This window comes from Amphiura filiformis, chromosome 7 (genome assembly GCF_039555335.1).
Source record: "Amphiura filiformis chromosome 7, Afil_fr2py, whole genome shotgun sequence".
NCBI classification, from domain to species: Eukaryota; Metazoa; Echinodermata; class Ophiuroidea; order Amphilepidida; family Amphiuridae; genus Amphiura; species Amphiura filiformis.
In genome coordinates this window covers 39348239-39365465 of record NC_092634.1, presented here as the reverse complement: position 1 = coordinate 39365465, position 17227 = coordinate 39348239, and the positions used below count along the sequence as shown (strand labels likewise).

General features: G+C 38.5%; 1 protein-coding gene across 1 annotated transcript in view; it reads left to right on the top strand.

Annotated features, from left to right (window-relative positions):
* The first annotated feature begins 995 nt into the window (after positions 1 to 995).
* LOC140157152 (guanine nucleotide-binding protein subunit beta-1-like) overlaps positions 996 to 17227 on the top strand; it is a 61211-nt gene continuing 44979 nt past the window's right edge. Inside the window, 2 exon segments of the mRNA XM_072180239.1 lie at positions 996 to 1154; positions 7142 to 7202. The gene's annotated coding sequence lies outside the window, so the exon portion shown is untranslated.

The following is a 17227-nucleotide window of genomic DNA, read 5'->3' as shown; positions in this document are numbered from 1 at the left end:
ATCCAAAAGAAATAATTCTTTCTGGAATAGGGTGAGACCTAGGCTCTTGATGGTTCACTCTTAGAAAAAAGGTGCAACTTAAAATATTTTGGTATGAGGACCCTAAGCAATGTTTAAGTTCACTATCGGAACATTGAAAAAGTTCTATAAATTAGAACTGTAAAGAGACCTAGAACCGTTTTGAATTCAATAATTCAATCGAATCAGGGACTCATCACAAAGTTAAGAAAGGTGAAAAGGAGTGTAAGCCCGGGTGTTAGCCCCTTTTGGTTCAAATCATGAGAACCTTTTCTTATAGAACCTTTGAAGGGTACTTACTTCTTCTACTTAGAACCCTTGGAGGGTTAACTTAACGGTTCATTAATGCCTCTTCTATAAAGAATCCAGCTAAAGAACTTTTTTGGCCACGGGCTTTCCTTAATTCTATACTGCTAGACATATCTTTTCAAATCCAGATCTCCTCCATGGGAGAGCTCTCATTTTTAGACAACATAGGCCTATCAATTGAAATAATAACAACAATAACAACAACACTAATAATAATAATAATAATAATAATAGTAATAATAATAATAATAATAATAATAATAATAATAATAATAATAATAATATAAATAATAATGATAACAATGAATAAGGCCCTAATAATATTAAAAATCAATATCATCATCATCATCATCATCAGCATCACTGCATCATCAGCATCATCCATCATCATCAGCACCCACTGCCACCCAGCAAGATTTTTATCGCATCTCCACTCAAACCTGAAAGCTTTTTTTTTTGTGTATTGTGTTAATTTGGATCCAAGTAAAAAATTACTATTTTGTTTATTCCAATTTTTTTTTTTTTTTACGTCAATACAGCCTATTTTTATTTATCGTATAACAGCCGTAAAATTTGTTTCGTGTCCTACACCACCCTGAGCACTCTTTCAACTCGGCTCTGGCTCGACGAGAAGTCAATGCGCATGTCCAGTCTGGTGAAAAATCGGGTTGCCTTTTTACATTGCAAGACGAAGGTACCGCACCCTGATGCTCGTCCATTACTGTAAATAAGGAATGATTTGGGCATAGAAAAACGTTTAATATTTCCCCTATTCTGGCACTAGAAGCGTCAGGGAGGTAATAATTAGCGATCGCAAGACTTTAGGGGTAAGTACGCTGGCTCTGGATGTTTTTATTCGCCCGAAAGTGTTTTTATTTGGCAAATATCCGTGTTGTATTTTGTTGTGTCCGGTATCGCTGTGTTATGTGAACATGGGATACCTCCCATGAAAATATTTCTGAGGTGGATCCAGTCAGTGCTTGATTTTTACCATTTACCGGCGAAATATCTCAAATTCAAGTGAGTATACAGTAACACAAGTTGTGTTTTACCATCCCATGGCGTATGATGTATATATTTTGTCGGGAACATGAAAAACACACAAAATATTTTCCGGTCTACATGAAAATGCTATGCGGAAGGAGCGGCCATGATTGTTTAATTTTCCGTGACATGTTACTGTTCGTGATGTTGGAATAACATTGACGAAGGCGATGGCTGATTTCATCATTGCGTACAACAAACCACTGCTGAGGCATACACATATCCGTTGTTCAGATCCAGTAATGTCAGGTTATGGAGTGAATATTTTGGAGGATACTTCTGCAATACACATGCATCAAATTACAAAATAATGAAAATGAGAATTCAGCTCAGTCGGCCATTTTGACAGATGAAGATGGGTGGTGTTGTCTGGAGGAGTGTCATCGGTTTTACACATTGTTTTTCAACACTGATGTCCAACTGCGGTATTGGAGCCATCCAGGAACAAGTTTTCAATACTAACGCCTGCTATTTATTTTTTAGGGTTCCATCCGTCAATTTAAAACAATTTCACATAATTGATTGCATGCCGTACATCCAGCCTGGATTTTGTTTACTGTGATAGTGTGCATGTGTACATTGTATTCACCATTCTGTTAAAAAAAAAAGACTTGGATTGAAAACCTGCAGTGGAAGTAGTATGATATTCTTGAATTAAAATGGAAATCCCAATTCCGCAAAAATAACCTGAGAGTGAGACTGACATGAACCTGAGACAAATATATTCGTCTCAGCATGAACATGCCCATGAGTGTTGGTTTTTGTTGTTGTTGCTTTTGATATAAGTTTTGGGAACTAAGGAAATTGGTACCGTATCATAACAAGTAGGTGGTTGGGCATATTTTCTATCCTCAATCCAGGCCACTGATAACCGACGATGGATGTGAGGATAGAATGCATGTGGCCGGTGCTATCTCAAAACGCGTCGGAATCAGTGAAGCATGACACCATGTAAAGCAATGGAAATTCGAATTAAACTACCGTACAGCATTAGCGCCAGAAAAAGTTGTCAAATGACAGTTTTTCTTCACTGTACAAAAGTGTTTAGAGATTCATTTATTATTGTCCTCCTATTTGGTGCTTTTCCTCCTTTTTCATTGAACCTTGGTCTCTGTCTCAGTCATGACTGTTTTACACCTGTGCTGTGGTGTACACATTATTGCACAGCCTCTGAAACAATACATGAAAAATATTATGTGCACATGAATTTATTAGGTAAAAGAAAGAAAGCTGAGAGCAAGACACTACATCATAACATAGTGTATGCTAAAATCCCACCCTTGCCACCAATAACACATACACACGGTCACACACATGTAAAATCAGTATAGCATCAAATATAATAGCAAAAATGCTGTTTCAAACTTGCACGTACATGCATATGTCCTGTGACTCCTGTCCTGTGTAATTATAAAGATGAAATTTTTCTGATATAATCCGATTGTTTTATGACCAAATTTCAATGTTCATTTCATGCAATGACGAAAATAAAATTTGTCACAGCTTCCCTGCATTCCAGCACACATATTTATGTAAATTATAATTTTGTTAATTTTTTTGAGTTTTTTTTTTCTTTTTTTTTTGAAATTGTTGTGGAGAAAAATTGAACATCAGCCACGAAGTGGCCGAAAAAACATAATGAAAAACATGGGCCAAAATTGCAATAAAAAAAGAAATCCAGCATCTGTGTACATACAGCAAAAGACAAAAAATGCGCTTTGGGCTTTTGGTCAAAGAAAGCTGAGAGCGAGACACTAGTGTGTAGGCAAAAATCCCACCCTAGCCACCAATAACACATACACACACCATGTAAAATCAGTATCAAATCACTAGTGTCTGTGACTTTGGCGGATAAAAAATTTCGGGGGTTAGATTGTTGTAACTTGTACATTGTATGTATGTTGATTCATGCACCGAGGTGTATCACTTCACTTGTACATGTATGTGACGTATGGTACAGAAGACTAATAAAACTCTATAATAAAGAAATTCTATTGTAGTTACAGGTAGATGATTTGAACATTTTTCTTTTTCAAGGCATTTGAGATTTTTATGGCATAAAATCAACATAGTATAAACTCGACTTTGACAATTGCAGAAGTTGAGTCACTGACTGTTGTTATCCAACACTTTAAAGGGGCATTTCGTGATCCACAGCCTCATCCCCACACTTTACACAAAAAAAGTTGAGATTTTTATATCACTGGAAACCTCTGGCTACATATGTACAAAATATTTCTTGCAGATTAATTCGTTTTGCAAAGATATTGTGAAATTTGAATTTCGTTCTGGTGCACCAGAACGAAATTACAACGCATTGTCTATGGAGCAGTGTAATACACATAATCATGCATAACTCGCGAACGCAAAATCGGAATCAACTGAAATTTGGGGAATAGGCTTTTTTCGTGGATATGTACTGAAAAATGTCATAAAAAGAGGATGCTAGGATCACGAAACACTCCTTTAAGGGGGTACTAAACCCCTGGCCAATTTTGTGCCTATTTTTGCATTTTTCTCAAAAATTATAGCACATGACAAGTAAGATACCGTATGTATATTATAGGGGCAAGGACTACAACTACTGTACTGAAAATTCAGCAACTCAAAGCAAGTAGTTATTGATTTGTTGATCAAATACTGGTTTTCCCTCATTTTTGACTGTAACTCCACTTAACTGTTGTCTGTGCTGAAATAAAATTTCCAGAGCAGTGTAGTCCTTGCCCCTATAATATTCATATATTACTTGTCCCCATACGCTATAATTTTTGGGAAAAATGCAAAAATAGGCACAAGTAATTTGGCAGGGTGTAGTACCCCTAAGGAATACCCCACCTTTGTGTCCTTTATCATATGGGTGTCTATCCTCTATCCTGCTACAGTGGGGAATGCTTGTAAACGTACATTTCCCAGATAGCGAGTGTGTTCCATACAAATTCAATCAGGCTCAAAAGAACTTTTCAGCCTGAATATATCAACAGATACAATATTACAATATATACCGTATGAGTATACGTACGGTACCGTACCTGCGAGTCCTCAGCGACTCGGGTCACATGATCGCATAGTCTTCACTGCAGCCAATGTGGTCCCGCTCCATCCGCCTGTTTGTGTGGAGGGAGCGGAACCAAACTGGCTGTGGAGTGCGGAGAGACTATGCGATCATGTGTGACCTAACCATCTGCGTGAAAAGCGTAATTTTGCTAGTGCCGTAGACTTCATAATCATAGGGCCGTATTTCTCTTCAAAATATCTCATTTGCAAGGATTTTGTAAACATGGAATCAGATGATGACGTTTATAATGTAGGAGAGGATACATTGGACCTGAAATTTGTAAATGAATTTACATGATTTACGCAAGGTTATTGTACATGTACAGTACAACTTGTGCTGACGAAACAAAGTTGGACGTGGGCAACTACCAATACTACTAGCTTGTACATTGTGAATAAATTTGCTGTTTTTAATTAATAAATAAATAAATTTGTTAGTACTGATTTGCAAAATGCATGTCACAGCCTCTTATTTTCCTTGTCGTATTGTAAATTTGTAATCAGTGGTTAGGTTAGAACTTCCAGACTAGTTTGAAATGTAATCATATACTGTGCACGAAAAGTATCGAAAAGTTACACTTATTCAATAGACACAAATTAATTAGTGGTTGATAAATAGCCTCTAGAATTATGCAGTGTGTCAAATGAGGTAACCCGTAACCAGTTTCAAAATATCTCCATCTATAGTAGGCACCGGAGTTTTGCGCGGTTTGCGCAAAAGCGCACATTTTCGCGCATTTGGGTGTCCAAAGCGCATTTTGGGTTCCATCGAGAATGTTCACGATTTTGACCCATCGATAAGCTTAAAGTTAAATTTTATGCCCCAAATCGGCAGCATTTACAAGAAAATTCACGCAATATTGGTTCTAACTTCACTTATGTACATCAAAATACAAATAACGATCATTAAACCTAGCATAATGTGGGGAAATTTGCCCTTGCTTTCGACATTTCGATCGACGATTTGTGATGGTCGCCATCTTTATTTTTTATTTTTCCAGAAACTGGAAATGAACCGAAGTCGTTCGTAATTGATTGACAGGCCATGGTTTTACCGATGTTTTCTCGTGTTTTGCATTGATAACATGGGATCACGCATTTTAGCGCATTTTGACCTATTTTTGGCGCATTTTCCAAGCATTTTGAAAAAGTGGCCAGCGATTTTGCCGCTTTTAAATCGCTGAAACTCCGGTGCCTAATCTATAGTCTATCTACCTCCATTCAGCAGCACTAGCTTTGAAGTTCAGTGTGTGTTGCGTTAGCTTAGCGTTACTTGGTGCGTGTACATACTTTTACATGTGCGATCAAAGTGGCGCATATGTACACAAGAAACCACGCTAAGCCAACGCAGCACACGTTGAATTACAAAGCTAGTGCCGCTGACTGGAGGTAGATATGGACTATATCATTCAATCACTCTTATTTTGTAAGGTAATTAAGTTTTAGTGTACGATACTGCCTTTGTTTGAGTGTTGAGGATACTTTTTGTTTGCAGATGATTGGTAATTATTTGGTATGGGACGATAAACATGAATTAGGATTTAATCATTCCCTAGATTTAATCTTTCCCGGAGAAATCCTTTTCAAATGGCGGAGCTTTTGGAACTTGAGCAAGTGCCATCCTCAGAGCCTCAAGATGGCAGTCGCTCTAGTTCCAAACGCTTGTAACATTAAATCGGTGTGGTAAAATATACGAGGACTTAATTGTTTGTTAAATCGAATTACACATGCACCGTACAATCGTACATGTTGCAATTGTGTATGATGTTGTTGAAATTGCAACACCGTGAATCATGGCAGTTCCCGTTGCAAAAAACCATTAAACCGTCTGGGAAGGAATACACAAATGGCTCAATTATGACGGTGACCAGATGTGGTGCACCACATGTAGTGAGGCGGCGGACATAAATATAAATATCAGATTTTAAAGAAATTTACTCACATTTTAATATGTTTCATCTTCCGTGCGGAAGATTTCATCAATACCGATACAGCCGCTGCACCATCTCTGGTCCTCCTACTCTCATCCCCAGGGTGTGCAGTTGTTTGCAGTAGCTGATCGTATGACTCAAAGAATAAGTTTGTTTACAAGAATCTTTATCGACGGCCTTGGAGGACCAGTGGTGGTGCACTAAATCGGCGCATTACTGATCGGTGCATTATTGATGAAATCTTCCGCACGGAAGATGAAACATGTAAAACGTGAATAAGTTTCTGGACTTGTACAACAAAATCTGATAATATTTTACATGTACATTAGGTGCAAAAATTAAATCAAGTAGAATTTTGTGGGTATATGACAATTTGCATGCATGCATGCATGCGAAGTTTCCTGGTTTAAGCCCCTTTTGTAATCTTGAATCCTGTTTGTTCCAATGACTGCACTTCTTGAATCATAAGGTCAGGCGTAAGTGAAATAAAACAAGGAAGTGTAAGCACATGAACTGTAAATCGTACATTGTAAGTTGTTATTCCCTGTATACATGTACATGTACATGCAAACAGGTTTGCCCATTACAGTGCAAGCAAGCATTGCATAGTGCAAGAGCCTGTCAACCTTGAGCTTTCTCGACATGTAAGCACTACATTATCATGATTATGTACATGTACAGTGTGATATTTACTTTCAGTTGTGTTAGCTTGATATGTAAAGGCAATTAAGAAAGATTATTATTATTATTATTAATGTGGTTTTGTTGTTTGTTTACTTTTACAGAAAGGCCTATTTCCCCTAGGTCTGCCAGCGCTGAAAGCTGGACATATCCACCTTGTAGCAGGTGAGTTTTAAGCATATAATCACTTTCTTGTCATGTCATGATGTGTGTGCATGTCTCAATGTTATGTATAAATTTATAGCAAAAGGTGCCATACTGTACAGAGCAGCATACAAAAATGTAAAAGTTGACCAACCTTTGTACCTTCCCCTAGATATAAGAGACTACGGTACATGACACCTTCAGCAAGGAATGAGCAACACATTGCAACATAAATGTAAACCTTGGGGACACACCATTAGTGATTACGGTACTAATTAAGTGGATTAGTTAGCAGAACAAGCACATGTGTTGCACTTTTGAGCTTTACTTCATCAGGCATCTAAAATTGGGCATGTGACAGACTACAAGAAAGAATCTGCAAAGCTTTACGCCGAGTCCTTGTAAAAGGAGATTATTACATGTACCGTATTTCATCAAATAAACGCCCCCGGGGGCGTTACATTTTCCCAAAGGGGGGGCGTTTATTCAAGGTCAATTTCAGAACGATAATTCCCAGTAAAATCATTAGGTAAACTTAAAAATCACGCTAAAATGACGAACTATGAACTAGAAACACTGACTTCTGGTTCACTTCCGGGTTTCCAATCAAGATTTTCGCCAATTATTGACGCTATTATCAACCATGTGGGCAACTTGGTAAGCTTACTACACAAGAAAGCATGGAAATATCAGCATTTTTGAAACATCTTGGTTGAACAAAAGTGGTGGGGGGGCGTTTATTTGAGGGGGGGCGACTATTTGACAAAATATGGTAGGTTGGAAAGCTAAGGGAACTCTATGAGAGTGGAGCAACGTGCTGTTAACATATCCAACAATAAGAGTGTCATCTTCACTTTCAGGTGAGTTAAAGACAAAGGTCTTGGCATCTCATCCTTTGTTGTAGGAATACAGGAGCGAGCTTAAGGGATCTAGAATGAGCGTTTATTGCGTTTCGACAGTATTTTTTGTGGGACATGAGAGCACCTCAGACCTATCGAATTTCATTTTGAATACGAAGCATGTCTTTCTGATATCAAATAATTTTCATTTTTTTAAATCACAATATAATACAAATTTTATGACAAATCATCAAAATTTGATATTTTTCAAAATTTTGATATAACAGTCCTCGAAGCAAATTATATAAATCTAATGATATATTCTTAAAGTGTATGTAGCTTGAAAAGCCGACGGTCAATTGAAAATTTTGACATTTCATATTGAAGATATGGATTTTTTCTCAAAAAGACCTAATTTTTTTTGGTGTTTTTGGAAAAAAATTCCATATATTCAATACGAAAGGTCAAAATTTTCAATTGATCGTCGGCTTTTTATCCCACCTACATACACTTTAAGTATAAATCATCAGATTTATAAAGTTTACTTCAAGTACTGTTAAATATCAAAAATATCAATTTTTAATGATCTGCCATAAAATGTGTATTAAATTGGGAATTTCAAAAAATCAAAATTATTTGATATCAGAAGGACATTCTTCGTATTCAGAATGCAATTCGATATGTCTGATGTGCTCTAATGTCCCAAAATAAATACTGTCCAAACGCTCATACCCCAGCCCTTAAGAAGGATTTTTTGATTTTTTTTTTCCAATCTCTTCAATACGGCCCTGTTGGTATAGCATCCAACATGGCACCCTGTACTCCAGAATCAGGGTTGTAGCTACGCTGGGCGGTGGCGGGCGGACCCGCCCGGCACTCTTAATTTCCACCCGGCACCCAAGTTAATTTTGAGCCCAAATACCCGGCACTCCAGTCTCAAATGTTTCAAAATCAATGAACAATCAGTATAAAAATGAGCAATTCTTATCAAAATTTCAATTTTTTACCATTTCATATAAATTTCACCCGGCACTAAAATTTGCCTAGCTATAACCCTATCCAGAATATGCAGGCATGAGAAGCTTTTCCCAGACTTCAAGATATGACCCAATGTGATCGATGCAAATCCGGTTAAAAATTTGTTGGGAAGGATTGGAGGTTTGAACGTAACAGGAGTGGAGGTTCGACTGTACCGGCATTGTGGGATGGCCGGGTCGAACAAAACTTTCCTTCTCAATTTTCAACAACAACGCCCTACATCCACTCGTAGTATAGGCCTATATTGGACTACAGGTTTAGTAAAAGAACCCAAATTGTAAAGGACACCGCTATGATGAACTGGAGCATTGAACATGCTTGTGAAACTTGTGGTGTATTAAATGACAGCACACAACACCCGTATTGCATGCTGTACGTAGTGCTATAAATAATTGAAAATACTGGTGGAACTTGAGAAATCATGTAATGGTTGCCGAACTTGCTGTATATCTATACCCATAGGAATCGTCATTGTTGTTACAGCATTTTGGACGCCAAATTCTGAATTGTATAAACGTTTTGGCTGTGATCTGCTTAGAACACTAAAAAGATGCCCCAAATATGGGAGCAGTTAGTGAAAACCCTCTGCTGACTGAGTCTCATGACTTTGCACTTCTCTGTATCCAAGGACATTTGGATAGTTAGTAATCATTATCACACCACTACTGGTAGTTGTTGTTCAAAATGATAATTGACATCATCTAAGTGGATACAAAATGTAGGTACCGTATGGCGTATGCCAATACAGAAGGGGTCATCAGTGTATTTGGGGCAAAAAGGACTTGACATAATGTGATTATCAAGAACGAACCAATTGAATAATAAAGAGACCTAAAATAGGCCCACCCCCTGATAGACAGGCAACCAACTAGAAGCTCCTTGTACTGGAAAAAAATGGAAAAAGAAACAAAATTCTGTGGTACGGTACAATTATAATTTACCACAAACCACAACAGCTTTGCCAGCATCTGATTTCTGTTGTTATAGACAGTGATCAAATTGACACATGACCACTCAAGGTGAAAAAAATGTGTTGACAAGTAATATTTGTATAACCATTAAACCATTAAAACAAAAATGCACTCATCACAAGGATCAGGCAAACTGACATGATAAATTGAGAGTGTAAAAATCAGGACTCGACAGGAATTGAACCCAGGCCTTAAGATTTCCGGTTGAGAGGTTCACCATTGTGCTATCTAAAGCGTCGGTGAGTGCTTTGCAGTTCATTTGATTGCAGGGAGGACAACATGCAAAAAACAGGCATGCACAAAATTAGCAGCAGCAAATGTGGGCAGGCGCATCAATCAGTAATCAAGAGTGCATTGCAACAGCAATACTCAATGCCATGATCAGTGCTGCATCTGTAAAGTCTTTGAAAGTTGAATAAGAAAAACCTATTTTTCCATTTTTGTGTGCAATGCCTACTGTAGATCAGGGACAGACTTAGATTTCAGATTTCTACTGGCCCTCCGGGCCAGTGAAATGGCAGATCTAGTGGCCCTGCATTAAATTTACTTGCCCAGCAATAAATTTACTGGCCCAGCTTATTCAAGTATGTTCTACCTAAAAAAAAATCATTTGCCATAAAATGTGTATATCGGGAATTTCAAAAATCTAAATTATTTGATATCAGAAGGACATTCCTCGTTTTTCAAAATGCAATTTGATGTGTCTGATGTGCTTTCAGGTCCCACAAAAATATGTGGAAACGTCGCTATCCGAGCCCTTAAAGTCAAACAAACCTTAACATTTGTTTTGTACTGAATGTACTCAATGTAGAGAGTGTACACTACAGTCACTAAGGTTCCTCCCTTTTTTAGTTCCAAAAGTTCACAAAGGTTCAAATATGCGGTATTTGCGGTATTGCTATCAGATAGAGCACGAAAGAGCTCCGAAGTAGTACGTAGGCCTACTATCGCCGTAAAAAGCGGCCGTATATATTTCCAACTTGCTAGCAACGCAAGAATAAGAATATAAATATGAAAAATCATTGAATAAAGATATAAATTATAGGTGACAGGCTGAGCAGAAACCCCGGGGCAGAAACTGTAAATATAATGTCCATCACTGATTTTATCTTGTCTCATGTGTGTTGACTCAAAAATCTAGTGGCCCGCCGGGCCAGCGTTGTTGGAAGTTTACTGGCCCGACGCAAAATCCACTGGCCCCGGGCCACCGGGCCACTGCTTAAATCCGTCCCTGCTGTAGATGTGTCAAATATTATGTACCCTATGTCCCGCTAAAGTATATACTATTAAAATTGTTATCAGTCATGGATTGGTGACTTAATATTTTATCAATCATGGTCAGCATTGTGTGTGTAGTATGTACAGTACCAGGGGATGTACAAAATGTACAGCCTGCCTAAGCCTACAGGAACAAATAATCACAAACAATATAACATGACCCTGATGATGTATGATACGATCCGCAATTTCCACATAATTCAACCCATTGCAAACCACAAACAATTTTATTTTGTTCTGAACATTTATCACAGTCATACCGGTACCGTACCTGTTTTCTCCATCCAAAGACATGGTTTCATTGATTAAAGACAATCACTGTGCCCAGGACTGTACCATTTCCTGGACTAGGGGCTGGGGATGCTGTTTTGCTTTTAAATTGTCAGTCCATGGTGGGGAGTCCAGTATAATGGTTGGGTGACTTTTGCAACAGTCTGGAGATTTTGAGAATAATTTCAGGTCTGGTTACCGTCTGGGCCATTTTAGTGCATCCAAGTTCTTCTATTAAAATGGTTTTAAATAAAAATGGTAAATTAGATCAATGGACTGTACTAATGTGTGTACATGACTAACTACATATGTATATCACATCCTCATCCTGCACAAGTTCAACTTCAAGGTCTTGATGCTGATCCGGTTTGGGAAGTGTCATGTTCTGGGGAAATTTATGGATACCACCAGGTTTGGGAAAATTTCGACCAGGTCTGTGAAAAAAAATAATGCTCTGGTTAGTTTGGGTCAGGCATTTAAAAAGTATGCCCTACTGGTCATTACGTTTCAATACTGGTACATAACATGAAGGTGTGTGTCCAAGTAGGGTCATGCTTTTTCGTTTCAGATGGCGTCACAAGAAACCCCGGGTCTGAATCCGTTCGAAAATATCTCCAGCATAGGTTTGTGTTTTCTTCTGGATTCCACAGTTTATGAATAAATGACCAAAACTTGCGACAAACATGCTACTCTTGTTCTTTGCGTTGTCTACGTGATTTCACCTCAGTAAGTTTATTGCACTTCCTGGAACTTCTGAAAGGGAATCACGTTTAAAGGGACATTTTTCACAAATTCCTAACCCCGCAACCAAGCCTATAAATGCTCATGATATGAATGGGTCTACTCTAAATGTCCTAAGTATTTTGATGAGCCTGTAATCTAGACATGTTTTCCAAATAGCAACCAATTCATTAGTCTACAGAATTGTTTGATCTGCCATCAGGTGTCTGCAACATGAGTCTCTACTACTAAAGTTCATGTTATGCACTTCAGACTTGACTTTGTATGGTGAGATAGCATTCTAATTGAGGGTATGCAAACTTTGAACCCAAGTCCACTGAGTGCAGTCACCTTTGTTATGAGTGATAATTAAACAGGCAGGAAAGACAAATAAATATATTAGTAATTCAAATGGTCAATAAGTTTGACATTTGGACTTGTTTGGGGTTGTTGGTAGATTGTTGTGATGCACAAGTTATGATTGCATCATTGGTAAACATGGTAAATGGTAACCAGAGATGCCAGCCCTCTAATTCTCTGGGAGGCTCTCCTGAAATTAATAAATTTTGCATTCCTGCAAACAAATTATGATAACCTCCCTGATTCAGAAAGGTTTTGTACCCATTGGGTTGCATGCATGTAAATGTAATTCTGATTTTTGTGTGAAACCTCTGGACATGATTCATGTTGGCATCTCTGGGTAACCCTATTCAAATCCCAACATTAGTTTAGATCCACCTGTACGTGTATTATTACAACTTATTGATATGACTGTCACATCCATGAACCATTATCTAATATTAGGTTCACCTAAGATCTCTTGCATTTGAAAGGGGCAGCCTTTTCAATATTAAGGGACTATTGTATGTAGCCCGACACAGCGAAGCATGTCAGTAAATCTGCCATGTAAGACTTGCCTGTAGACATAAAGATCAGATGTGGAGTTGTAAAAACCATTTAGCAACAATCGGGTAATTGCAGCCCAAAGAAGCGCACACCCAAGTGACCCAATACATACCTCAATATTAACCATCGCACCGACAAACACCAATTGCAACAAAATCTAAACGCCTTACTGATTGAGCTTAGTAAAATGTCAAATCCCTCTAAACCAGTGGCAGTGTGGTCTTTTGTAAAAATCCTTTTTTTTGGATCCAACTATTTTACATGTTCAGTGGTGTATCAGGGGATTCAGGGCCAGTCATCTGAGGGGCAGAGAGAGGGGAAAAAAATCCTGATATATTGGCATCATTTTGGTTTCAATAGTGCACTATTTGAGCACAAAATAAAGGTGAAATTTTGTGTTAACCAGACCAGTTTTCAATATTTTTGCACAAAATAAAGGCAAAAATTTGGGTTTACCAGGCTAATTTTACACTATTTTGGGGGGGGGGGGGTACATTGTGTAGCTTACGGTGTGGGGTACTGGCATTTCTTTTTGAGGTGCTTGAGGAATATCATTATAACATAATTTAACCTGATTTTGTAGACCTGATAAATAAACACACTGTAAATGCACTTGGTTCCATGCTTTGCTTAGCAGCCCACAAATTTCAGATGTTTTCAACAAAAACAAGGTAAAATTTTAAAATTGAATCCTTCTGGCACTGTACAATTGTTGTACATTACCCCATAAAAGCAATACAATGTACCATGTATGTACAGAATGTCATGTTCATCATCACCCTTTGTCCTATGCAAGCAGCCTTGCCCCTGTATGTTAGACTTGAATTTATAATACTGCTCCAGGAGCCGGTTTTGTCTGCACAACATTCATGGTTTGAGTGAAATCCCTGTGCTGTATTTGTCGTGATTGTGGCGCACACAGACATGCTTTCAAATTGGATGTGGTTGAAAATTGGTCTTTACTTTGGGTTTCCGTATGGGCTGCCCCAGACCTGCCCCTTTTGTAACAGGGGAGGCTATTTTTAGCTTTTTTCCCCCTTTTTATATTTATTTGACAGTCCACAGTGCTTGTTTTATGGTTAAAAGCAGATAATATTCAGTGAATCACACATTACGTTTTATGTTTGTTCTCCACCGCAATTTGACAGTATGTGGGCGAACCTCAATGTATTAACCCTGCCAAAGATAGGATATTTTGTTGATGGGTTCACTACATTCATGCCTGAAGAAGAAGAAGAAAAATATTTTAACTGGTGAAAGTGCGAGGAAATATTGCAAAATGTTGTCGAGTTCTAAATTAGAATCCTGTACATGTTCATGTGTACACAGTCTACTACGATGTGGTTCATTTGTTTTGTTTGAAATTTGAAGTTTAACATGCATCAGCAATTATTTTGAATTGTGGGTGAACTTTTGTTACATTTACAATCAAAGCAATCATAGTCCATGCAATTCACCAACATAAGGATATATATAATATGTGACCCAACACATCGAAGCTCAGCTGTCATAAAACAGTTTCCTTTACCAAATAGATTAGATTTGAAACAAACATATTACAAGCTCAGGCAATTCTTTGATTTTTTGAATTAATGAATCTTGTAGTGGCAAATGTCACTGCAAAATTGGTGAGTTTATGCATGTGGATGTGAAAATGTGTAGATTTTAGGAATACTAGTGTAGAATCTTTAATAAATTGGGGAGTTACTGGCAAATTTTAAAGGACAAGTTTCATAAATTCTTTGCGTGAATGGATTTTCGATTACACATGTATGAATATGTTGAAATCATGGTAAAATAATCTAATCATTTACGTTTTCACGTTTGTTTTGTCGGACCTTGGAGCACATCGGACATCAAATTGAATTTTACCCATATCGAAAAAACACAACTTTGCGGATACCTATCCGCTACTCACCGGGTAAGCACCGGCTGAAATGACATGCAAATTAGGTAGATACCGGTAAGCACCGATACCTTTTAGTGGATGCCTCCATGGTATCTGGTCACTTGTGAATAGCCGGCCTAGCCATCGGGTAAGTACCAGATAAGTATCGGGTGCCTATCGGGTGCCTACATGGTATTGTGAATAGCCATCTGGTAAGTACCGGATAAGTACCGGGTGCCTATCGGGTGCCTCCACGGTATTGTGAATAGCAATGGGATAAGTACTGGGTGCCTTTCGGGTGCCTTTTGTGGAAAACTTTTGAGAACCGTTAGTGTACGCTTACCGGATAACTATCCGATGGCTTTTTGGAGACCACCGGATAAGTACCGATGTCATTTGGCACATTTCAATTGGAATCAATGGTTTTCAACAAACCGCACTTGGTCGGCATATATTTAGGGCTGTGCAATAATTATGAGCCCCGGCGGCTCGCCAAAAATCGCACCCCCCCTCTCGGTCCACTAAAAATTCAGTTGCCCCCGTGCATGCCAAATTTTTGTGATCCCAATTTACAAACCTTAAATGGTCTACATGTAGATACATGTTGCGAGCAGGAAAATTTGCATATTTCAGCGTTTCTGTACTGTTTTCCTAAGCCTTTTTAGGCGTTTTCTTTAAAAGGTGCCCGTGAATGTACACGTGCAAAAATCGCTTTTCCCCCCCCTCCCGGATGGCAAAAATTGCTTGTCCCCCCCCTTTTGGCTCGTAAAATTTCTTAGCCCCCACAATTTTACCCTCCCCAGGGGCTGAGGGCTCATAATTATTGCACAGCCCTTAGGCAACATTCTTGTGGAAGTTCATGTAAATGAGGCAATACATTGATTGAGTATAACATGGATAGAACAAACCGGCGAACATGTGAGCTTTAGAGTCTCGGTCCAGGTGGTCGCCGAATACGTAGGGTACATTGGAATTTACTTTAACACAAAATCTGCAAAACACAATGAATTCCTGAACACTAAATGATTTTGAGTCCCAAGCATAAATTGTAGGCCTACAAATGTACATAATGACATGCAGGCCCGTACGCAGGATTTTTTTTGGGGGGGTGCTGATTTTGAAAAAGTGGACTTTTTTTCCCAAGGGGGGTGCAATTTTGTGAAAAGTGGACTTTCTTCCCAAAATTTGGACCTTTTTTGACCAAAAAAGCATAAAAAACCTGATTTTTTGCTCGCTACGCTTGCAAATTCTGCAATTTTGGGACTTTTTGTACACTTTTGCAAATTTGGGGAGGTGCGGTCGCACCCCCCGCACCCCCCCTGCGTACGGGCCTGATGACATGATAACACAAAGTAAAATGCAAAACTAAAATCCAATTAGGCCTGGACAATTTTGTTTTAAAGGTTTCAGACTCCTATAAGTGCCAACCCGGGCCCAGAGGTACACCACCCGGGGGCACTCAACACAAATGACCATATGGGTATGCTCCCCGGAAAGACCCCCCTTTTGGGTTTTGCAGCTCCGAAGACCCCTATTATTTGACCAAAATAAACCTCTGAAAGACCCTTGATTTTGATAATTTCAGCTCTAAAAGACCCAAAAATTGCTTATTCCTCATATTTCTTGTTTTTTCAAGCGATTTTCAACCAAAAAGCCAAGAAATACCCTTGATTTTGACTTTTCGCAGCTCCAAAAGACCCCATTTTACTTGTTCACAGCCCGGTTCGCAGCTCGAAAGACCCCTTTTACCGGTGCGCCGTCAGCTCCCAAAGACCCACCACCTCAAAATTCGAGGAGCATACCCACCAAAATTTTTTGATGTGCCCCCCCCCCCCCCGGTACACCACATGCTATACTTTGCGGCATTGTACAATTATACCTCCGATCTCCAACCTTTTAGACATGTATCAGTAATTGCCAATGATATGAATCCAATTTGCAGTGGCTACTGAAGCAAGGTTATCACAGAAAACTAATTTTGGATACTTGCAAGTGCATACTGCAAAATTCAGCAGCCTTTGCACACATTATGTACAAGCAGTTGATAAGCTTATAACATTTACTGCTTGAAATGCAACTCTGCAAATCTTTAATTTACCTGTGCATCTACATGTGCATATATATAGTCATTGTAGT